Below are 25,038 nucleotides of genomic sequence, written 5' to 3'. Positions count from 1 at the left end.
CAGAATGATTCACTCATCAGAAAGAGAAAGTCCTGCGTCCGCCGGCCACACCTTTCCTATTTGATGACTCCTGTTCCCTGAGAGAGAGAGAGAGAGAGAGAGAGAGAGAGAGGTTAACCCTTTGTTTGTGTGTGTGTGAGTAAGTGTGCAAGTGCGTGTCATAGAAACAAAGGATCATTTGCATAAATTTCCATTTACAAATACCATTAACTAAAAGAATAGAGCCGTCTTGACAAAAATAGGTTTTTACTTTACTATATAACAGACTTATATAACTATATCTATACTTATATAACAGATATAATATGAGGTAATATTCCCTGTTGGAAGTTTTTGGAACAAGAGTTTTTTTTTTTGTTTGTTTTAAAGTGTTTTATGCTTGTATTAAATTATAATAAGATTATAATCTGACTAACTGATTCAAAGCAATGATACATTTGCAATGGCGACATCTGCTGGGTAGTAATGGTATTACATTTACAAGTATGTATTTAAATCTGAGACAGTGAAAAAAATAACCAGTATCCTGTTGCTGTGTTACACACCCAGAGTGTTGGATAAGCCAGAAAAAACATATTACATATCCCAAAAGTTTGTAAAGACAAACTCTCTGAAACAGCTGAAGAGAAAGACTGTACCTTGGTGGGCCATGGTTGAGGTTCTGGCCATGAGTGATGCTGCTGCTCTTGGCCTGCAAACTTATGGTAGGAAACTCACTGACAAAGACTCATCTCAAACTCCTCAGGGTCACATCTGAGGGTTCAATTACTTCACCTTTCACAGCCTCTACTTGTTTTTGATCCGAGCATGAAAACAGCCTGCTCGAGTGAGCGTGAGGGTGGGTCTGGCACCAAAAACCTCATTATTATTCATTCACATATGAAAAGAGAAATTCAGGAGCCTAAATTCAAGATCTTTTTGAGTATTGAACTTTTATAAAAAGGGATTATAAAACATGGATGCGATCCGTGTTAAAGGAGAACCCCACTAAATATAAAAGTCTATGTTTCTCCTTATGCCTGCTTGGCCCTTATCCCTGACCCATATTGAATTTGAATTTCCCATGTTATACTTGGATGCTTATTATTATACCTTTTGGATTTCCCACGACACCTTTTGCAATTTTGTTCCAATATGATTCGCTTGTGAGAATGAGACCACCACAGTAAACTGCTGATAGATATATATCCAAGGAGAGTGTGGTTGTGTGTGTGTGTGTGTGTGTGTGTGTGTATGTGAGCTCTCTTAGACTTTTTTAGTCTAATAAATTAACAACTTTGTTAAATGCCACGATCATAAATACAAGCAAAATAGGAGGATTGTTGGTCTAAGACAAGCAGATATATTACTGCACGAGGGATGTAAGCCTACCGCATGAGAGGCTGAATGGGCACGCTAGAGAACTGAGAGCGGCTTGGCTCGGAAAGGATGTGAAGCGCTGGATTAATGTGGAGGCGGGCTGCAACATGGAGGCCTGGGTGGCAGCGAGTGGCGCTGATGACGAGGCCGAAGCATTTCTCCGGGGCAGGTGCGCATAGATAGCTTGGCTGGAATAGCCAGAGACTGCATGATGGTGATCAGGGTGTTGCCTGCAGCAGAGTATCCTGGAGCAGCGTGGTGAATTTTCCCTTTTAATAAGAGTGTCTATTTTCATGAATTGACTCAAAAAAATATTCAGGTGTACAGATTAGAGTAAAAATCTGCATACTATGCATGACACAATAATAACAAGGTCATCAGCATCATAAAAATATAATATAGTGTGTATAACAAAATACTTTTGTAAATTCCCCATTGTATGGTTTTATGAAGTGATTTTTGTCTGCATATTTTCAGATGAAATGTCTTTGTGTGATGGTTGATAAATGAACAAGCAGACAAACACAAAGTGCAGCTGACAAGCAGTTTGGATGTGGTGGCTGAAAAAGGAGGAGTAGCAATCAGCAGCACCATGTTAAAATTGTTTCTGTTCCAGATGTTAGACACAAATTAGAAGCAATTTATTTCATAGTTTTAATACGTTGTTTAAAGTTCTCCAATTTACAGACGTTACATCAAGTTTGTCCCCGGAAGATTTCAAGTAGAAATGTAGATCTCCCAGCTGCAAGAGGGCTCTGATAATGATGATTGTAAGTATTTTTGACTAAACGCGTCCCCACTTTCCATCATTCATATACAGTTCCACAGCTGCACACATTTGTTATGTACAGTACGTATGAGTGTGCATGCACGTGCGTGTGTATCTGTATTCTTGTGTTGTTTATGCTCGCACATTATTTCTTCGCAGCTACACTTTTTCTTTTTTAGCTATATCTTGTCATCGTTCCACTACAGTAGGCAGCTTGAAGTCTTGCTCTCAGCCTCTCTCTCATGTTTTTTCACGTGCCTTTCAAGCTCTTTGGGCGGCCGCAGCAGTATTTAGCAGCCCAAAGGCCTGTACTACGAAGGAGGATTTGGGGTAAGCAAGGTAACTTCAGGTTTAACCCTGGGTTTTCAGGATTACTACAGCGGTTCACTTCGTACCAGGGTACATCGCCATGGTAACTTATGCTGCACACCTAACCTGCTCTGGATCTGTGTCAGCTTCTTGAGCCGTATGTCAAAGCCATTTCATTGTGCTTTTGTATACCGATATCATCCTACAGCAGAGACTGACTGAAGCACTAAAGCCTTGTACATGTTGTACAATTATATTTTTATATTTATGCTTTATTTGCTCCCAAGTCTGTTTGAAACTGGGTTTCAGCTGAAAGAATAAGGCTAAAATTGTCATGCTCACCATAAGAATACATCTAAGCAATTGAATGGAATACACAAATGTAATTATAGTCAGTCTAGGCCGGGATTCAATTCCAGCCCAGGCCCTTTGCTGCATGTCATGAAGCAATAATCTTGACTCCAATAAAAGATAAAACAATAAAAAGTTTTTACTTTTAATTAAGTGAAAAATAACAGTACAAAACGCGTATTTTAAGCAGGTCAAAAAACTACGTTGCTCCATGACAAATTCTGTTCCTTCTATGATGTCAGTCATACAGAAATATGCAATTCAATTGTGTAATATTGCTGAATAATGTTACTAACGAACTTAAAAGGCAAGCAAAATATGTAAAATAATACTTAAGATATGGCTCTTTACAGCTAGATTGGGAAAACCTGGGTTAATTTACCAAGTTGATAACCACCATTGTGTTACAGTTTAGCATGATAGAGGTTGTTAGGTTCAGTGAAGCCAGAAAACAAAAAGATATCCTGGGTAAGTTGAACTTGCTTTATAGTCCAGGCCTCTGGTCTTCTGTTTGGTTTCTGAAATGATTCCTGTCTGCTCTTATATTCTACTTGCTGTAATATGAATCTGACAGTGAGCAAATTGACTGTGTGTATGTATGTGTGTGTGTGTGTGTGTGTGTGTGTGTGTGTGTGTGTTCCTGAATAGCTGCTCTGTCAAATTTGTGTTAGTTACAGCACATTCAATACCAAGCCACATATCTCAAGTGTGTCATTGTGCTTCAGACAGTAGAATTATGACTTGCAAGATAATTGATAGCTAGTTGAAATATCTCTATTCTATTCATGTCCCCACCATTTGTCTGGCTGACTTATGACAGCAGACGCCCACCTGAAGTCCTGGACTGGATAAATATCTTGTTGAGCAATTGAACAAGCAAGGATGCTGGGTAGAATTTTAAAACTGAAAGGGAAACAATTTTAGCCTGGGTGTATTGCATTTATTTGAGTATTACTTGTTTATTTATAGATGAGGATGCACAGTCAACAACTCTGACATTTGAAAAGCATGTATGTACTTATATCATGTGCCTTTACCTTTAAGACGATATCTGTCTGAGTAATCACTGTGCTGCCTCGCTCTTCCTGCTCAGTCAGATCTACTGTATTAACTGGTGTGTTGATACTGTCAGCCAACGCTGCCCTCTCACAGAAACATCAGTGTCAGCAGTCAGTATCTATTTCACAGCCTATATTTCATCTCTCAGGCAGAACATGCACCAAGCTGCTTCACTTATGGTTACTTTGACATTTACACTACACCCCTGAGCGAAGAACGACTCTGTAAAATACCAAGGGTTATATAAAGGCCTGTCCAGATTGGATTAATTGTACCAGAAGAGGTCAAGTTTGTCATTTCGGTTTTGTGCAGGAAGCATTGTTTAAAAAGCTGCTGTTGAATAGCTCCGACATACTGAAATAAGAGTGTTTGATCAGTATCATGGGTCTCCGAGTCTCTCCACTGTGCAGTAAACTGAAAATACATTTTCTGGTATCCCTGTTCCCACTTGATCCAATCCGGAGAGAGAGCTCTATAATTAGGAGGTCCTTTCTGCACGTTCATTGGCAGGCAGCAGAGCTACAGTGTGAAAAAACGAACAAAACTAAAACAAAAGGATTCTAAAATACTGTTAGGAAGTTCTCACCAAGTAGAAGCACATGAATTATGTGGTCAATATCTGTAATTTTAGTCTGGAATTTTGAAAATATGTTCAGTACAGTATCAAAATGAATCCTCCAGAGAAAATGAGGTAGTCCTAAATTTCAACATAGATGGTTTGCCATTGTTCAAGTCATCAGATGTCCAGATTTGCCCAATTCCTTGCAGTGTGAAAAGGTTTCAGCCATTTATTGTAGCCATATTTTGTGGCAGTGCAAAACCCAATTCGGTGAATGACTTCATGTCAGACTTTCTTGCAATTGCAATCCAAGATGAAACCTTAAATGTGAAAGTCTATGCTTTCATTTGTGATGCTCCAGCGGGTGCTTCTTTGAAATGCATAAAAGGGACACAATGCGTACTATAGTTGCGAGTGACGCACTATTGAAGTACAATATGTGAACCACAGGGTTGCGTATAATTACCAATCACAAGAGACGTATCTGCCAGGGCAAATAAAACATGAGCTTGCAGATTTGTCCATTCCCATCCCAAATCTTCAAGACGCAGCAACTGGGGATTTATTTTATTTTATCAGTTTATTCAACAGGGACTGTACCAGAGTTAGCTAGATAGCTCCATTTCATCAGCAGTCACTGGACAACACAACCCGATGGCCTTGCACACGTAGAGTTTCCACCAGACAGATTTCTACCACGACCGTGTCCTGGTCCTCTTCCGACCACAGCCTCTTGGTTGGTCTCCCTGATCTGAACTGTGATAGAACACAACAAATAGGGGCTGCTTACTAACGTTTGCTTGTTTCTCTGATCACTTAAGATCCAGACGTCCGATGACTAAAATCCTTCATTCAGTTAAAATATATAGTTAAAACGACCAAGATCTAAAAAGTGTATTGTACGAATGTGGCTGAAAACTGGATAAAAAGCAATTTATAACAGCTTCTGGCAGACAACCACAACATTGATGCATGCACATATGACGCCAATGACAGGCGACCAAATGAAACAGACCGTTGATTGATTAATATAATGGATTTGTCTAGGTTTGAAAATTGTTGGAAACATTTGGAATAATGTAAGTACACAACAACAAAATACAAAAAATAGGTCTAATTTGACATTTCAATGCGGAAAAGTTACATATTATACCCTTAAATATATAAATAAAAAGAAAAATATGTGCCTCAGCAATAACTGTAAAGATTCACCCTGAGCAGAACATTAAATGACTGTCCTGTGTTAAGATGCAGTGTTAGGATTTACAGACCCAACACCATCCCGACCTATAGTCCTGCCTGTAAAGGGTTTAACACCACAATTTGAGCGGTGAGAAACAGTCAATTACGGTGGCAAAAAGCCTGCAGTGTTGTCCTTGACACCTTGAGAGTACACAGTAGTAAGCTCTACTGAGGGTCATTCATTTTACTCCCCAGTTATTGACATCAGCATCTGGCTGGAAATCCTCCATTGTTCTACTTTCGTGTTCAGCCCCAACTCTGCATGACCACCATTGTTGCTTTAAAGCTGTTGTTGAACTGGTATGTAAATCATGAGCTTACGTAACCCATAGCAACTGTGTCAGACCAAAGCAATGGGAAAAGTTACATTCTAAGATGTTTTAATTAGCTGTGTAGCTTTTGTGGAATTTCATTGTAAAGATTGTCTAAAAGATTCAGTGAAAAATTAAAGTATTTCAACAGTGAATGTGATGAGTGGATTAGCTCAGGCGACTGCAGGGCTGATGAGAAATGGGAACAGGTGTGCGGATGGGTGGAACAGTCAGGTGGCGAGAAAAGGAAGGAAAGTCCGAGGACACGTCGTGGACAGCTAGAGGAAGGCAGGTCTGGGGAGTTGAAGGGAAGAACGTGGCCTGGGAGAAGTGAGCAGGAATAGACTTCACTTACATAGCGCTTTTCAACCTTAACAGCTCTCAAAGCACTTTACAGATCGGTCACATACACCAATTCACACACACATTCCCACACCAATGGCGGCCGAGCTGCCATGCAAGGTGCTGGCCTCCATCAGGACCAACTTAGGGTTCAGTGTCTTGCTGAAGGACACTTCGACATGTTTTATCCAGGACTGAAAGGCAGTGCTCTAAAAGATTCTACTTGAGAATCCACATCTTCATTAGACATAATAACAGAACAGAGCTATTAAATAAGTTAGCAGAACATTTTGCTACATGAAGATGGTTTAGGATGTGGGAGTTAATTTCAAGTCATTATAGTTTTCAATATAAGTGGTGACTTGTTACGACAGCTGTCTTTCATATTTGCTGTCTGCATAGAGGTCAGTGGAACCCTTTCTAAAGCTTAATCTTGAAGAACACAATGAACATGGTGTCTGTTGGGCAATGAAACACCAGTTTTTTGTATGTTTTTCTGTCTGTGATTTTCACTTCTCAGTCATTTCACGGATCCTTGTTCCTGTGGTTTATACTGCCTGTCTCCTGGGGGGGCCCTGGGTACCTAATAACTCCTGTTCTTAGCTGTGTGGATTCAGAGAGCCCAGGAGGAACATGTTGCTGTGGCTGAGAATATCAATAAAGTTTTATTGGTCTGCAAGGACGGGATAAGAAAAACAAATTGCAGTATGAAGCCTGGGATTGGAAGAACACAACATTACTCAACACAGCAAATAATTGAGATTTGCTATGTGTGCTAGCAATCTGGTGGAAGGGGTGACAGGAAGACAGACTGACATACATTTACTGCAAATTACAAAGCTTTTCAATATCTTCATGGGCTGTTAGTTAAATCTGTGAAAAGCCCAAATCATCTCAATCTATTGCAATTACAACAGCGGTGATTACCTTAGATATAATCATACTAATCACCTCAGAAGCAAGGTAATGAAATGCTGCTGATGTAATTTCTCCTCCATGCACACAACTGGCATGCATACATCCCCATGTGAAATAACAAATACCTTGTTATTCTGACAAAAAGAAGCAATTTCCACCCCCAGGGCACTTATTAAGCCAACTTGGCCCATATTGGAGCATATTCAGCAGAACAGTTTAACTCTGCATCGTGACGTTATGCTATGATTGGATTAAAATAATTCCTATCTGCTGTCTTTCAAGGGTGCTGTGTGCCATGAGCCGACCTCCAGAATATAGCCACAGATCATCTCAATTATCCTGAGATCGAAGGGTTCATCTCTTGTTATGGTAAAGTGCATAAATGTGCCAGTGTCCAACATGAATAACCTCAGAGTGGACAACGCAGGAAACCCAATTTATAAATCATCAAAGTTAATTCCATATGACCTTACATGTTAACGGGTAACATGATATGATCATCTAATGTTATAATGAGTATTTCTGTGTTAAGATGTAATATAAAACACTGGAGGCACACTGCATGTTCCACATAATGGAACATGGATGATCCTTTTCGATTGATCACATCATACCATGGCTACGCTTCTTTCCCATACTGGGAGTTTCTTTCAGACATTTTTTACTATTTAAAATGGGTCAAGTCGTATTTGATAGTAGAGCTGCGTGCAGGGCAGAAATTCGCTTAGCCCTTCTGTAATGCAAGAATTTCCAGATATATGTAAATTACTTCATCAGTATGACCGTAGTGCCCTAAATGCTGAAATTACCTGTGATGAAATTATAAAATCAATTGGTTCGTTTAAAAATGGGAAAGGTCTCGGTCCAGATGGATGAGATGTACAAGACGTTTAGTTGTCTATTAGCCCCCTACACTACAAAAACAAACTGTTAAACGGTACACGGTAACAGTCTGGCAGCAAAGATTCCAGATGGATACCGTTAAATTACAGTAAATAACTGTACCACAAAATTACATGTTTGTTGACTTGTTTTACAGTCAAAATTAGTTAAATTACAGACAGATATGTCACCTATATGCCACAATCTGGCCCAACAATGAGAAAAAAGTTGTTTTATACAAACAAAAAAAAAACCATACATTGATTAATGAAGACATTGAAAACATTATAAGCACAAGGTGGCCAAAGTGGCCTATAATACATAAACAGTAGAGTGTAAGTGGATCACCAAATACATCAGGTGTTTACTTTTGCCAAATGTTTTCTTTGCAGGAGGGACAGAGAACAGAGCTGAGCGGAGCGCCTAACTTGTTATTACTAACACAGCCCGCACCGCCTCATCCTCCTGCCGGTGTGCTCAACAGAATACGACATCTACAGGAACTTAGTTGGAAAATGGCGATATGTCGAATTGAATTTGATGAATTACAAGGTTACTGGATTGATGTCGGATAACTTTTGTTGTTGTTGTTGTTGTTTTGTCAAAGATATTGAATGTTCAGATAGACCCAGACCTGATTCTGGGTCAGGTCTGGGTCTATCTGGGTAAAAAGAAGAAGTATCACTGCTAAGAAACGTATCCTATAATTTGGAAAAAGAAAGAAGTCCCATTGGGTAGATAAAGGGAGAGTGAGGCTGGTTTAGGTTAGAGGTCTTGTGTTTCTTTAATTGTTGTTATCATTATTATTGTGTGTGTGTGTTTTGTTAACAATGCATTTATTACAATTGTTTTCTTTTTGTAAGTGTGTTTTTCCTATGTCCTTTTGACATTATGTTTGATTACATGGAAAAGAAGCATGGCAACACCGTGTTTTGTTATCTTTGAAAATGATGCTACACATCTGAAACAGTGTTTTTGAGTAATCTACAGTATGTTAGCCATGGCCGCAGTTCATTTATAGCTGGTTTGTATAGCCGCAACAATGTTTGTGATATCAAAATGGCTTTTACAAACTTGGCACAGACGGTCGTTAATGGACCACAACAGTTCAGCCAGCAACTGGTGACAAAGCGAGAGGACATCAGGAGTCACATCCCCACCAGACATGACTCAGCACAAAGTTACAGGCTGTTCCTCTCTCCCAGAGAGATGTGGATATCCAATGGCACAGTCAGACTGCGTGTCAAACTGTAGCCAACCACATCAGCCCCTGTAAGTGACATTCAGTTACTGCAGGCCCTTTGGTGCTGTTTCTTCCTTGGACGACAGCATTCTCATTTCCATATGAAATGATCCCATAATGTCTTCTGGCTGCTGACTGAGGCTTGATGTGTTTCCTTTTTTTTTTTTCCAATTTTCCCCAAACAGGCTTAGCTGAGCCAAGAGGGGGTCCAGGCGAGAAGTTCAAGCAGCTGCTGGAGCCAGACGAGTATTTCAAACTTCATAAGTTTGGATGAAGGGGTTTCTTTTAGTCCTACTGAGATCAACAAGCATCTCGGCTTTACACTGATGGAAAAAATAAATCATTCTGCATCCTGGAGATAACAGCGTTTTTTACAGAAAAAGTCACCAGGCAACTTTTTCAATCTAAACAAGAGTTTTGTGGGCAGAAACATGGCTGTAGCCAGGGTTTTAGAAATACTGAGTCCTAGCCCCGCCAAGGGGGTATGCCTTTTAAAATAAGAAGTAAAATACTGTAAATGTAATTCTTATTTGCAATAGAATAAAAAGAAGAGGTATTTGTCATTATTGATCAATGAATTATAGTGATAAATGAAGTATCACTGAATATTTTGGTAATAATCACTGGACACCCAACTATCTATCTGTGCCTCATTGTGTGTGTGTGTGTGTGACTTCCTGTATGTGCTGATGGATCATTGATTTTGCCTTCCATGCAGTAACATTTGAAATAAAGCTGCGTTCAAAAGCAGTGCGTGAGTTTCTTACATGGGAAGTCAAGTGCAGGGTCTGCTTTGCATCCTAGTGGATAAACTTGAGTCGAGAGAAAAACGTTGCTAGGTAACTGACAAAAAAAAATTATAAAAGTCTCCTCTTTGATATTTTTTTAAAAAATGGAAAATTATTTTATGTTTGTTGCATTTCTACACTATGCTAAGGAACTACCAAACACCAGAGACGACAATAAAGGTAACTAACTTAACTGGGCTCTAATATTCATTGAAGGATATTTCTACTGACTCATCAGTTTTCACTTCTATACATACTTCATTACCACACTACTCCTCTGCAGGTGGCCACTGAGTAGCTTCTTTGGTGCAGTATGTGAAATGCATGATATCTGTCATAATAGCACAAGTAGTAATAATTTAGAAATTATAACCACTTGTGCTATTTTATATTTTGTACCTTCGATCTAAGGTACAAACATAGGTGAAATATTGACCTACACATTTGGATTCTTTCTCACAGACAGACAGACACACATACACAGAATTTCCAACTATGTTCAAATGACTTTGGATGCAACTGAGTTCCGCTCTAATTGTTTGTTGGTGACAAGAGCACAGTGAGAGGCTAATGAACAAATGTAATGATGCTGTTTTGCTCCTGGACTCACTCAAGTTAATGGTACAATCTGCCTGAAAAGAACAATCCAGCACATTACTGAATTCTCTTCTAATCAACACTACAAAATAAACCTCTAAATATGTTATTATGTATCACAAAGTACTACAATCATAAAAATAAATGAGCCCTAAAAGTAATTAAACAGGTAAGTCAGCTAAACTTAAGCTCACCAACCACCAAAACAACCTGATCAATAGAACCTCCACACTTCTGTCAAAGTGTTTGTGACCTTAAGCAGATGAAAGAAAGGTCAGCGTGGCTTTTTAGAAGATGAGATCAATAAATAGTGGGTGTACCACTCCATAAAAGTGTACTGTACATCAAGAGTGGTTACTTCCATGTAGATAACTGGCAGTTGATTTGATTTGCAGAAATAACGCTATGTGAAATCGGCAAATTTGTTTTTTTTCTGTTGTCATTTTGTTGTCACATGACTTTGAAATAAAGTCATGAAAAAAGAAAACATTCAACATGTTGCTGTCAGACGTTGAATTCATTTTACAAATCAGTGTCATTTCATTCAACAGTGCATAATGGAAAAAAAAGGCTGTAAGGAAAAATTCAACCCAGGAGAGAAAGAGAAAAGGGAAGGAGAGAGACAGTCAAAGGAGACAAGATCCAAAGGAGGAGTGGGAAGAAGGAGAAAACAGAGAGACAACATGGTGGAGTCGGATGTGACAGGCTGGTAGACAAACCAGAGGAGAGGACCACGGTTGAAGGGAGGGGTGTGTGATAAACGGACAGTCGTGTCAGTTGTCCAATTATGCTGTCATTCTAACAGATTACGACCGATATTTACTCAAATTGAAGCTCCATTTGGGTGATAACATTGTTATCTTCCTGACTCCTACAATCTAAGTGATGGGTGGTAGTCTGACCCTGTTAAGCGGACCCCTGTGCACTACACGGACATGTATAACTACCTTATAAACTCTCAGGGTCCTTTTACTGGAGAGGCATATAAGTCACTGGTGCATACAGTTATTATTTTTCTGGGCATGTGAACAATATAAAGCAACAGACAGCAGCTGTCATCCCTGGGCAGCGAGTGACTGACCCACCTTACGACCCCAGTAAACATGGTTATGTTGTAGCTAGTCATTGCACATTTTTGTTGCTATTACTTTTCTTTCCAGGAGGTGAAAGTTCCTTCTTGTGAACAAAGCTTGATAGATATTAAAAAGTGAGTTATTAGCCAGTGCTTCATAAGGTGCTTTGCATCTACAAATAGTACTACCTGTCTAGTATAGGAAGAGGTAAAATGAGGAATATGGGAGAAAGAGCTGAAGAGGCAGAGTGGAGGCGGGGGGGTGGGGGGGGGGGGGACTGAGAGTGAGAGAATGAGTGTAGTCTGGGATTAATTAGAGTGGACTGAATGGCTGAGTCCTTACAGGATGTTAATGACTTTAATCAGCAGTGGACAGCTGCAAACATGCTTTGTGTGTGCGAGTGCATGTTAGAGAGTGAGAGATTAGCTGGCTCAACTTGCTTAATCCACTATGGTATTGTATGAAGAGACCCGACCATTCGCCATTTATCTTCTCACACAAAAGCATACACACACAGCTCCTGCCCATACTATAGGAAAAATTATCACTCTCGCTTACTAGTATGATCTGCCTGTAACAAGACAGCAATCACAAGATAGAGGACGGGATAATGAGATGGTAGGTGAAGGAATATGAGACAGATGAAGACAGGGTGGCAGAGAGAGAGAGAGCGAATAGGATGAGCATTATGCTAAGCAGTTAACAGCCATGATCAGAGCCTGTGATGCAGCTTCAGCTGTGTACCTTGACCTTGACATGTTAGTTGCTTGATCACATAACTGCAACTACAATCAGTGTGTGTCACTTGCAGCTACAGCTCTCAGTTTACTGTGCCATTAATAGTATGCAACACTTTTAATGTTACCCTAGGCTAGGCTTTCCATTCAACAATGGAGTAAAAACAACTTTTTCCAGCGAGGAGCAAAGGAGGGAAAAAGGCAGAAGGACGAGCGCATAAACCAATCACCTGACCACTGCCGCTAATGTTACAATTCACATCATCTTCACACACCACAGAAAATAGTCTGATGGTAGCAAGTAAGTATCTTAGCTCTGTTGATAAAAAGCTAAGGTACAAATTAACAGGCTACGGAGCAACCATAATTCTCCAGAGGGCAAAAAAATGAAAATTGATAGAGGTAGACAGACAGAGGCTACACGCCCAGAGAAAGTGAGCCAGATGCAAACAACCACCTACAGTGATGTCGAATTACTCCACTGCCTCTCCACATGTATCCGAGCTTGTGTCTCGGATACATGTTTTCACACAAAGCTAGCTGGAACAAACAAAGACAGACATTAGGAACAATAGCACGAGAGCAAACGACAGAAAGAGATATAGACGCATGAGTGTAAGAGGCAGGCAGAAGGAAAAACTGAAAACAGCCAACAGGCATAACAAGCGAGGACACTGTCACAGCCTCCTGAGCATATATATATGCTGGGACCATTAGAATAAACAGTGGGTACGGTGCACACTGGGATTTGTGAGTTCTGACCCTTGTATTGCAGAGAGAGGGATGGATCGCCTCCTCGGAGGAATAGCTTCCAATGAACAGATAACATGTGCGTGTTCGCTCTGAATAACAAGCTCTGCATATGAGGGAGGGAAAGTATGATGGTACATGGATCGTGGAGCAGAAACACACATGTGAATATACGAAGAAGCTGAAACAGGAAGCTACCGCCAGAAATCCTTTTGATGTGTTTGATATGCTTCCTTCAAAGGCACGGCCACAGGGGTGAGCCAGAGACGCAGCAAGAACAAAGGAGGAGAGAGCGTAGAGTATGGATGGACTGAAGGACTGGAGGGAGGATGAGAAGAGAGGAGTAGTGAGAGTACACAGGGAATAACCCCTCCATATCTGGGCCATGAAAGCAACCTATGGTGGGAGGGGGGGGGGGCTGTGTTGAATTTCACATGGAGCGTCTACCTGCACTGGCTCATCAAAAGACAACAGGTCTCTGATCTGAATGATTAAGAGCACAGTCATGTGTTCAATGGAGTTGTTCTGCAGATTTGCCACATACCTTGTGAATTGTTCTGTGGTTTAGTATGTTTGACACAAGTCAGAGAACCAAGCTTTTTATCTCTTCTGATCCTTGGTTGTTAATATTATTTGTGTAAAAGTTATAATGTATGCAAGAAGTACAAGACGACATTGAATATTAATGAATAATCTACATTCTGACAAACATGTCTTCCTGTCAATTGATTATTGTACACTTCGTTCCAGATATGTGCCTTGAGCAAAATCCGCTGACTAAGATCAATCATTTAACAAATGACTTTATTGCACAATAAAAATTGCAGTAAAAATATTTTAAGATCTATCAATGTACAGAGGTGAACCAAGGTCAAGGTCAGCTTAATGAAATAGGCTTTCAGTGCTACGTCACAAGTGGTAATAAGCGTCAATGAATAAAAATAGTTGTCATGATAACTCACAGTATAGAAATAGTAACATTATTTTTTGCATAGTAATGCATAGTTTAAATGCTGGTGCTGCAGTCCATATAAGTCCTGGAGGCTGGGGTGGAAATGGAGAAGAAGAGCAAAGATGGTCAAGTTGAACACTGTTATGGGTACAAGTGTTATTCTGAATAAAAACATAATATATCAAAATAAATCAGTCATCACATAAATGATGGCAGTCTTGGCCAGGTGTCGACTTCAACAATGGAGACACACTGGCTCAACCCATCGTCTTTCTGGGATAGGGGAGAAAAACTCTGGCTTGTTTGTTTTTCTTTAAACCAATCACAGTCGTCTTGGGCGGCGCCCAGGATGCAGCGATGGTGCTGTTGCAAAGTAATGTCTGGGGGGAACTTTTTTTGGTGTAACATTTGCACATGGGGGGGGCGAGCCCTGGCATTAAAATTGTTAAATCCCTGCTAAAGAAAACGCCACATAAAATAGTAAACGACTTATGTAGACTATGTGATTTTACAACTTTTGCTGTTAAAAAAGAGGAACATTGCAGCAGCCAGTGGCATTAATATTACATATCAATCAATCTCCATGATTTTAATATTCACGTGGACGTTGATAATGATAGCCTTACTGCTGGTGTCCAAGAACGTGAGCTGGCTGGCGGGCAGGTAATCCTGGAGACAGGGAGAACAGGTGTAAGGCAAACTGGCAGGCAGGCAAATTGACCAGCATCACAGCTAGAAGCGTGGCACATCGACAAACCGTGAACGGCACAACAATCTGGCGGGGACTGTCTGTCAGTGCAAGGTTCTAGTTGGAAGTGGGACGGCTTGATGGCTGGCAGGTGTGCTGATTCCAGATGATGGGCAGGTGTGCAGGGAGACACGGAGGGGAACGAACAGACAGAACCAAAACATACCAAGCACACATCACTCCTACACTAAAAAGGCGGAAAATAACACTCACACTCTCTCTGTGTTCACATCATATGGGAATAACTGTCAGAATGACTTGTCAGATCAGAGCAACAACTTGAAGGTGGTGCTTGATCTCCTCACATTATGTGTGGAGTTTTTCATTGCTTCTGATCAGTGTCTTCACTTGTATTAAGTGAATATACTGGAGTTCATGTTTTCTATCAAGCTACAAATAACCACAAACAAATTCATCCAGTAGGGAGCTGTCTCCTGCTGTGACATCAAGACTTCTGATGTAAAGGCGGAATCATAAATCAGGTGTTCACTTGAAGTGCTTAATACTGAACAAAAGGTTGAAAGTTTAATTATGATTAGGTGGACACTGATGACAGCAGGGGTTACATTTTTGGCCTTTTTATTCAAATTGTAATGCATATTGCAATTTAATGTGCAATATGAAAATGCATTTTGCAATTGGAAATTCAATATGTAAAGTCTTCAATTCAGTTTGAATTATGTTGAATAAAAATTAGAATGAAAGTTCAATCAATTGGATTTCATAATGCAATTTTTTGGCCTCTTTATTCAAATGAAAATGCATTTTGCAATTGGCAATTCAATGTGCCAGTGAAACAGCGTCCCAGTCCAGTGCCGTCGTCAACATCGGGCCCAGAAACTTTCTGACAAAGGAAAAAATCTATAATTGTCATGAAATGTAAGTAATTTAATTTCCTATACTTTATTGGCTATATTGTATTTTTTATCCCTATTTACGCATATGATTAATCTTTTCATAATCATTTTGAACACGTTCCCTGACCTCGACCTAGATAAGTCTTACTAGTAGCCTGACCTCACAACACATTGGATGCAGGACGCAAAGCCCTGGCCCCTGGTGTCAAAGTCCTGGGGGAAATAAATGTTGCATTGAACCAAATGGAGGCAGGAATTACACTTCCTCTAAAACATATCTGGCACAGGGTTGCAAAAAAGACACCATATTGGTCAACATATTTCTTGTAACATTCTTGTCTTCGTTTGTTCTCTGCTGCATGTATTTTTTCATGACCGCCGTTTTTGGATCGCACAGACGAAACGGAAGGAAGGAATTTCACACTCTGCTGCCGACTAAGAGTCCAGCCAAAGTGTGAGGCAGGTTAACTGAGCAGATGGGACAAGGAAAAGGAGATTTTTATACTACTCTCATCTGCTTATCTCCCACGTCTGTTTCTTTCTTGTGTCTGTGCCTGTGTGTCTCACTTCAGCTTATTATCTCGTTCTGTTATTATTATCACAGGACTCAAGCACAATTGTATGTTATTTTCCGAGTCGACCCCGAGAAGAATAGCTGTCACCTCAGCTGTCCCTCCTCCTCTAAAAACAAATCTTCCTTACTTATTCCTTCACTCAGTCCCCCCACCTTGACATGTCTGTCTTTTACTTTTCAGCTGTTTGGTAATGACTGTGTGCAAACTCTCAAACAACTCCACAAAATCTAAATAGAAATGGTTGTCAACATCTGCTTGGGAAATCCCACATGGAACTATTTTTGTTGGCGTTATTTCACTTCTCTAATCCTCTTGCTCTCCTCATAGGGGGATGTAAAATGCTATTTCTCCTGTGGGTGGTCTAAAAAAAACTGAAAAACAAATAAAAAAACATCCCACACATTCAATCAACCACTGCCATTTCTTGTTATATGATACCCAGTGGTTATTTGAACGCAGCTTTCCTGTCAAATGCCACTCAGACATCATTATCTGTAACAAACTGTGAGTCACCTCCAGTGGTCTTGTGTCCTGTTGAAAATACTGTGAGTGGATCCATATCTCCCTGCTGGATCACTGAGTCTGTATTAAGTGTTATGAGCAACCTATCATCACTATGTCTGTCACATTCCTATCTTGTAATTGACGGCTAAAGTTATGCAGGAGACTCTCATATCTCACAAACAGAGGGACTTGTATGTTGGCTCACCAAACCCCCATGGGAGGAATGTTGGTCGCGTCCAATAGTGCCATTTGTGCCCCCCCGTTTGGGTTTATCATCAATTACGCACTTCTCCACCTCATTTCACTCGCCTTCCACCTCCTCGCTCGCCTCCCAAGTCACATCCATATCACACCACCGTTCTCTCGCCGTAATATCAAACAGTCTGCTGGGAGCCTTTCATCTCATCCTTGCAGAGCTGCAGTTCAAAAAAAGGTGCTGCACAGCCACTGCATTTCACTGTAGTCGGGTGGAAGAGTGCCCTGTACAGTTACACAGTATGTGTTGTTTCTTTACTGCAATATTGCTTAAAGGATCGGCTCACACAACTAAATATATTTTCTAATAGCCTTGCAGATAGTTACATTTTATTTGCAGAGGTTTTAAGATAACCACAGCTGAGAGTTTTGCCTTCTTACCCAGTACAAAGGATAACTTACATTTAAAGGATAAATCCAGTACATTCCCACTTGGGTTTTATTTTCATAGATCAGTGTTGATAAAACAGTACAAATAAGGCAAGTTATTTGCTGATATCTGAAACATCACATGTCTAACAATGTGGAAAGAAACACAAAGCAGTCAGTATCAGAGAGGTTGTAAATAAGCTGCCAGTTTATCCAGATCTAAAACATTTAAAGCACAGGAGAACACATCTACAGCAAGCAGCAGGTCCAAGTTCAACCAGGAGGTTGGTCTGTAAACTGTGATGGAAATACAGTTTGGCTCACCTGGAGATTCATTTAAAACCTGTCTGACCTTCTGACCGCTTGCGTCTCTTTCCTCGTTTGACTTCTTTCTAGCGTCACCGTGTAACCAGATCTCAACAATGTGCACGATGAGTATGTTATTATAACACTGTGTCTACACAGGAGGCGTAGTGTGTGCAGCATGGAAGAAGAGCAGCTTCAGTGAGCTTTAATGAGCTCCAGTGCTCCGTGCTTGTCAACACATGATGCGTTCAAGTATTGAGTGTGGGTCCCCCGTGTTTTGGAAGCGCTCAGAACCCAATACACAATCACAGTAGTTACATTCATGAAATGATCCTGTGTAAACAGCTTGATTGTGTAAAACACACTTGTGAGAAAGATGACTGAAAAATGCAGCTGAAATGACACATCGTAAGACCCAGAATTAATTAACCAGAATAAACCTGACAGTGTTCTGTGTAAAGTCCTCAAAAAGTTGAGTTAGTTGTGGTCAGAGGTCAAGCTAGACAGAAATATTTAAAAATAGGGGGACAAAACAGATCAACAACAGATATTGTTCACAGCAATCCAATCCAATTTCTCAATTTCTACATTTTCTGTGCATTAAAACGCGCTGCTTACTGCTTTGGAACTGAACATTGGCATTGGATGTAAATTGCAAGGTGCAAAATGGTCCAATATGAAGATAATTCCTGGACTGGAGGTCCAGTGTCAGAGCACTACTTAAGGAAAAACACTCAAGGAACACTGAAACACTTTCTTACAGTTAGAGGAATGTAATTAGTGCAGGTATTTCCACTCTTACTTACTGCATGTTCTCAATAACGTTCTTCTGCAGTCTTTAATAGGAAGGTCACCCATGCACAGACCTTGTTCTATATGCAATGGGGTTGATGTATTGCCATTCCTCTACCATAGCAATCGTGACATAAGTCTTACTGTACTTCAGTATATCTAATAGAAACAGAACAGTGAAACCAATCAGGAAGGTTAAGATTCATGTAAGGTTTTTCTAGAAGCCTTCGACAGGGACGAGACTCTCTGGTGATCAGCAGGGAGGACCTGTGCTTTATTTTCTGCCCAGTAATCACCTCCCACTGGTGTCATTACAGGAGGCAGCAGAGAAACTGCATCTCGCCATTTTCTATCTCTGTTTATTTGCTCTCATTCCCCCTCTGCTTCTCTCTCTCTCTGATTGGTCGACCTGTCTATCTCCCCACCTGTATATCTATCCATCTGTCTGTGCTCTCTCACTCCACCGTGCCCTCATTCTCCTTCTCCATCTTGCTCTCTCCACATCAGCGCGCCCAACTGCTTTTAGTCTTTGTCCGTCATTTTCTCCCACCTTCTACCTGCCCTCCTCTTACTCCCTCCCCTCTCCTCCCTCCATCCTTTCCATTCTTCCTCCCCCACCGGTGTTACACTCTTATCTGCGCCTCCCAAAAAAACGCTGACAGACATGTTTCTGAAATGACTTTTCCCTGTGAAAAATCCCACTGACCAGTCAATGGCTTAGAGTAACTAAAAGGGCAAAAATCCTCCGCTGGTAGCTCGGCTTAGATCTATGGTTAGAGGTTAACATTTAGCGGGATGTCAATTCACTCACAAGTTAATTTTACAAGGAAACTAACAGCACAACCCTTTCGGGTTGTTCCCGGCTCTGCTCTCCACGCACCCCTGTCTGCTATCAGCTCACCTGCCTCTCATCAGTTCATCTGCCTGCAGTATATCTACACCGGCTCCTCAACCACTCATTGCCAGATTGTTGTTTCAACCTCAAGTGGTAGCTTTGTTTCAGCCAGTTAGTCGTATTTCTTGTAACTTAGAGTCTAAATCCTTGGTTTTTTTGTGACGATCCCTAACCTGTCTCTCCTCTACCAGCAGAGTAGCCTGTCTGCCAGCCACACTTCCTTCATTCCCTCAGCTCACGCCAGCTTCTCCATCACCACCATTGGACACCATTCCCCAACCACCAGGCCCCATCCAAATTCCCCGTTTCAATAAACTCTCTTATCTCCAACTCCACACTGTCCGTGTCCTGCGTTTGGGTGCCTCCTGCGTTCATAACAAAGATGTTCCTACAGCATTAGCTTGTGGCAACTAAAGCACAATTAAACCATTTTATGGTTACGTTTGGCACTCATCACACTTTGTTCAAATTAGAGATCATGTTCGTAGTCAATTATAGAAAATGTCAACAATGACATGAAATGGAATTTGTTGACTTTTTTAATATTGAACAAAAATCACAATCTTTCCTCAACATAACCTTAACCAAAGTGTCCTTAGCCTAAGCAGCCTAAACCTAACTACCTAAACCTAGTCCTGCATTTTGTACTACACCCTCCAACCGCCTCGATCACAAAAAAAACATTAGCAGTGAACGCAATCAGGGCAGAAATTAAGTTTTCTCTAAAATGTATTTGACAATAACCATGAAGCATATAAACGTAATGTCTAGGAGACGAGTCTGAACAGTCACAGGCTTTTATTGGTGCAGGAGCGCACAGTCCATTGGAAATGAAAATCAATTTTACATCTTAACCATTAAACTTATTTCGTGGGAGAACACTGGATAAAGTAATGTTGTCGGCCCCCCCTGTGGAATCAAGGCCTCTGTCAGCTGACCCACAAATGACCCTGAAGGAATGAAAACAAGCATGCAGGCTGGGCAGCCTAATCGGAAAAAATGACTGCATAGACCATTTTAGACGTTTAACGATTTTCATCTCATGAGTAGACTTACGTCTAAAGCAGTTTGTTCAACCCAGCTATCAAACAGAAACAGAACATTGTCACATGAAGCTTAATAAACAGCTATAGGAGGAGAATTCTGTCCAGACCTAGTATGTTCTTTACGATGATGACTCCAGATGTGCAAGCCAACTAGTAGTTTTGTTGATGTTTGCAGTTCAGTAAAAGGTTCATGTAACACGGCCCAACAATAGCGATCTTACAAAGTTGTTTTGCTCCTGTTTTTCATGGTGACTCCTCCTCTGTGGATAACCTCCAGATAGAGTTAATTACTTCAGTGTTGCTACAGAAAAACTAGTCAAAGATAAGGGCTGGAAACTGCTGACAGAGGCTGATATGGTTAATAGTTAGCTTTGAGACCAAAATCCTCCCTGCCTCATTATCATTCCTCTCAAGTTTTTCCCTCAAAAGCCCCAGTTTTATGAGAGCATTTCCTAAATTAAATATTAGTTCATAACAGACGCGGAGGCAGAGGTGATGAGATGTGTGTGACGAATAAGCAGCTGGGACAGAAGTAATACTGAGTTCAACTGTTCAGTGGGTAACTCTGTGACATTTGAGGCGATACAAACAACACAAGCTATCCTTCACTGGTGTCCTTTACTCGTCAAGGAATAAAAATAGGCCCTCAGTGTCCCAATTAGGAGTTTATGCATTTGTATTTTGTCTTTTTAGTTATGTTTTTGAACGTTCATTTGAAAGTTTTGGCAATAGGATGTAAACATGACTGGGTGGTGGTTGAGTTTCAGTAAGAAAACTGTATTCAATGACCACATTTTTCAAATTTCATAAACTTATTGTGTAAAAGCAACGAAAAGTGACTCACAGTTTAGTCCACATTGACTTCTGCTGTGTGAAGAGTTCTGAAAAAAGTGAACTCCTATAGAGAAATGTGACTTAGTAATAGTGAATAACTGTAAGTAGGCACAAGAAGTGGAAAGCACAAATCACCTCACTGATTCAAATCCCTTCAATAAGTTCAGTTCAAAGGTTTTCATTCACTGACTAGTAGATTCGGTCAGTGACAATAGTGATTCAGTACAGTCAGTTCAGTTTAGAGATTTGTTCCTAAATGTACTGTACACATCTACGAGGCACTTTCTTTTGCCCGCCATCAGGTCTTATTTGCGATACACACTCATTCTGGCACTGACAGCAACTTCTGCTGCGCTTATGTTAACCACCTAATGATCATTAATGGAACAGATTCCAACTGGACCTCATATGTAATGACACACGTCTAAAACAGGACGACAATGAGGCAACCATTGATATCTAGTATTATGTGGGGAAGGAGTACTTGCTTTGATTGTTATGTTCCCTCTGTTTACCCGGGTCTGGACCGCTAAATGTATTGAGTATTTTGAGTTTTTGAGTATTTGGTGTTGCGCACCTTTCAGGACACAAGACTGCAAGGCACACATGATATGACATGACATGATATGTGGGTATCTCTTCAAATATGAAGCTGCAGACTACATAAAGATGATTACTTATGAAAGTGTAATTTTTCCATTTATATGGCTGGCAGTTAGTTTGGTAACCGTGGCTTGGATGGTTATTCCTAGATCCTAGATCAAAAGGTGACTGGGCCTTTGCTGTTTCAGGAGAGAGGATTTTATAACTGAACTATGAGCAGGACACACACTTGGACACAGTCTGACTGTGTGGAAATCTGATGTTTTGACTTCACAGATGAACAAAGGCATTAAAACGTGAGTCTTACAGGTAAAACCTGAGACTAATTTAGGCAGGTATAGTAGTTTAGTGTGGGGCAGCTGCTCTGCGTATACACTGACCTGACACTGAGGGGGCAGGTTGATTGAATGATATCTTTCTCATATTTGTAGGTAAGGTGTGTTGAAGAAAAGACATCAGAAATAATGGTGAGTGTTTATAAAAAGCAAAAGATATCCGTAGATAAGTATGACCCAATGAACCACAAGCACACACAAATGAACATATAGAAAACATTTCACACCAGCCAACACAAAGGAAAACGCTCTCATTTGAACTTGCACTCAACAGGTTAAGTGTACACGTGCACAATTAGGTAGATTATTTGATATGGCAAGTCAAAACAACTTTGCCTCTGATCAAGTTTGCCCCTGAGTAAAGAACCATATGTGCACACGACAGCAGTCAGTGTAGTGTGTGTGTGCGTGTGTGTGTGTGTGTGTGTGTGTGTGTGAAAACAATTTAAATAAAGTTTTATGGTTGCAGGAGTTTTGATGACCCATATGTCTTAGTTTGAAGTCCAAAACTTTTCTGCTGTCAGCCTTTTAAAAGTAGCAGGCTCTCATTCTGAAGCTCTCGCTCTCATTAGCAGCTCTCCCTGGTGCCTGCAGAAGCTCATTATTGGTGCTCAGAGTATTGATTATGGAATTGGTTCAACAGCGTATCTCCAGTCCAGATACCATGACCTGCATTGTTTGGCTCTGTCCTCTGAGTTCCAGCCACATGGAAAGCAGACCGGAACTCTATGGTCAAATTTATGGACACAAGTCACTGGAACGCCAGACAGAGTGGGCGAAAAGTCAGAGTGAATAAGCTTCTGGCCAGGCTTCTGACTTCTTTTTCCTCATTACTGAGTTTGTGGGATTTATGCACCTGCATCTGACAAATACTCTGGAAAGGTAGCACCAGCTACTAGAGAATGTTACCCTAACTTAATGTAAGGTTTGGATAGGTTATGCACCGGTTGCCTCTAATAAAGTTTGACAAGACTTTGACTCAGCTTTAGTGTTATATGAGATCACCTTATTGTTTAGCATACAAGACGTATGGAAATCTGATCGCTCAAACTACCTCGTGAGGTTACTTTTGTTGAGAAATACAACACGGTATGTGGCCAAGGCTCACCCCTTTGGAGCCCCACCAAACTTTATTACACAAAAAGGACAATAAGGAGAATATTCAAACAATGAGTTGCAGAATCTGTGACCTGAGCTCAGAGTTCTGGCTGCCCTGAAAGCCAAGCAGTTCAAATCCTAAGATAAGCATTACGAGTCAGGTAAACTGAAAGGGAAACTCCTTTGGTGGCCCTGAAGAGCGAGTGAAGATTTCATCAGGCTACTTTTGCCATCAAAATAGTGTAACATGTGGTTTCAGATACCTCAGGGAGGGAAATATCAGCATGGTGCAGGGCATTACAGTTTGAGCAAGGGGCGCCTCACGACAGGAAGCACCCTTACTCATTAAAGATCATTAATTCATGTTTTTGCTGTTCCGGTCATTAAAACTGAGCCCCAAGGGAAGTGGTTTTCAAAGCATTAATGCCGATGTTAAGCGAAATAAACTATTTATGAACAAAAACAGAGGGAAGGTCACATACTGCAAAGCCTGAAAATAAGAAGAATAGAAAATTATGTCTCAAGAGAGCATGTTGCCTTGTTTTAATACATTTTTGTCAAAGAAACCTTTAAAATTGAATTGTATGAACTGTTTGTCAACATATTGTACATATATATAAATTATAAATGGATTGTAACTCTGGAAAACAAAAAACAATCTCAATCTATCTGCAGCATCAATACTTTTTCTTGATTTCAATTAGACCTAAACAATATTGTGTACTTACGAAACGAACTGAAATAAGATACAAATATATAGGAAATGTTATTAGTTTTAGTGAGAGCCTGTTCATTTCTTTTTAAAAAAGAACCAAAAGAGTTGTTCATGAGTCAGTTTGCTGGTGGCGGGCCAACGAAACAAAACCGGGTTACTTAAAACCGGCCTTCTCATCACTAATATGGTGGTTAAAGCTGAACAAATCGGTTGTATTTGAGGCATTTTGTTTGCACTCTTATCCAGACAGACATGCAAAGTGCGGTCACGTAACAGCCTGTGACTTCAACGGCAATGTGTTTTCCTGTATGCATGTAACCTGTGAGCTGAATGCAAACACAGACTACAGCGATGGACTGTAGCGGTGCCACAGCAGCAGGACTGTGCTAAACCACACTGAGCTGGAATCCCTGACGAGACGTTCACCACTGTGTGCTCTTGTCTTCATTCTGACATGTAGCTCAGTGTGATGCATCTCACACATCGTTGCATAGTCAGTTTCTCCACAACTGGACAGGTTGATGTATTCTTTATTGAGTAATATTTTACTGTTGGCCTAAAGTACACTTTAAAAAATAAACAAAGCCACATCATGTGTTTGTCTTGAGGGTACAGTATATATATATATATAGCTTTTCAGATACAGACTTTTGAAAGACGAAATGACACAGGCCTCCTCTCACAAAAAAAAGAAAAAATGAAAAGCTCATAAGCAATAAAACACACCCTTTCTCTGGTATGACTAGTCAGTAACATGTATTAATGGGATAAGTGGGATAAATCTCTTTTTTGTATATGAAAGGGTTCGTTTGAGGTAACAGATTCTTATCATCTGACTCTGCAGTTCTTCTCAAATCTACAGAGC

This window comes from Enoplosus armatus, chromosome 19, assembly GCF_043641665.1.
Source record: "Enoplosus armatus isolate fEnoArm2 chromosome 19, fEnoArm2.hap1, whole genome shotgun sequence".
Lineage (NCBI taxonomy): Eukaryota > Metazoa > Chordata > Actinopteri > Centrarchiformes > Enoplosidae > Enoplosus > Enoplosus armatus.
Note: the sequence above shows the minus strand (reverse complement) of the source record.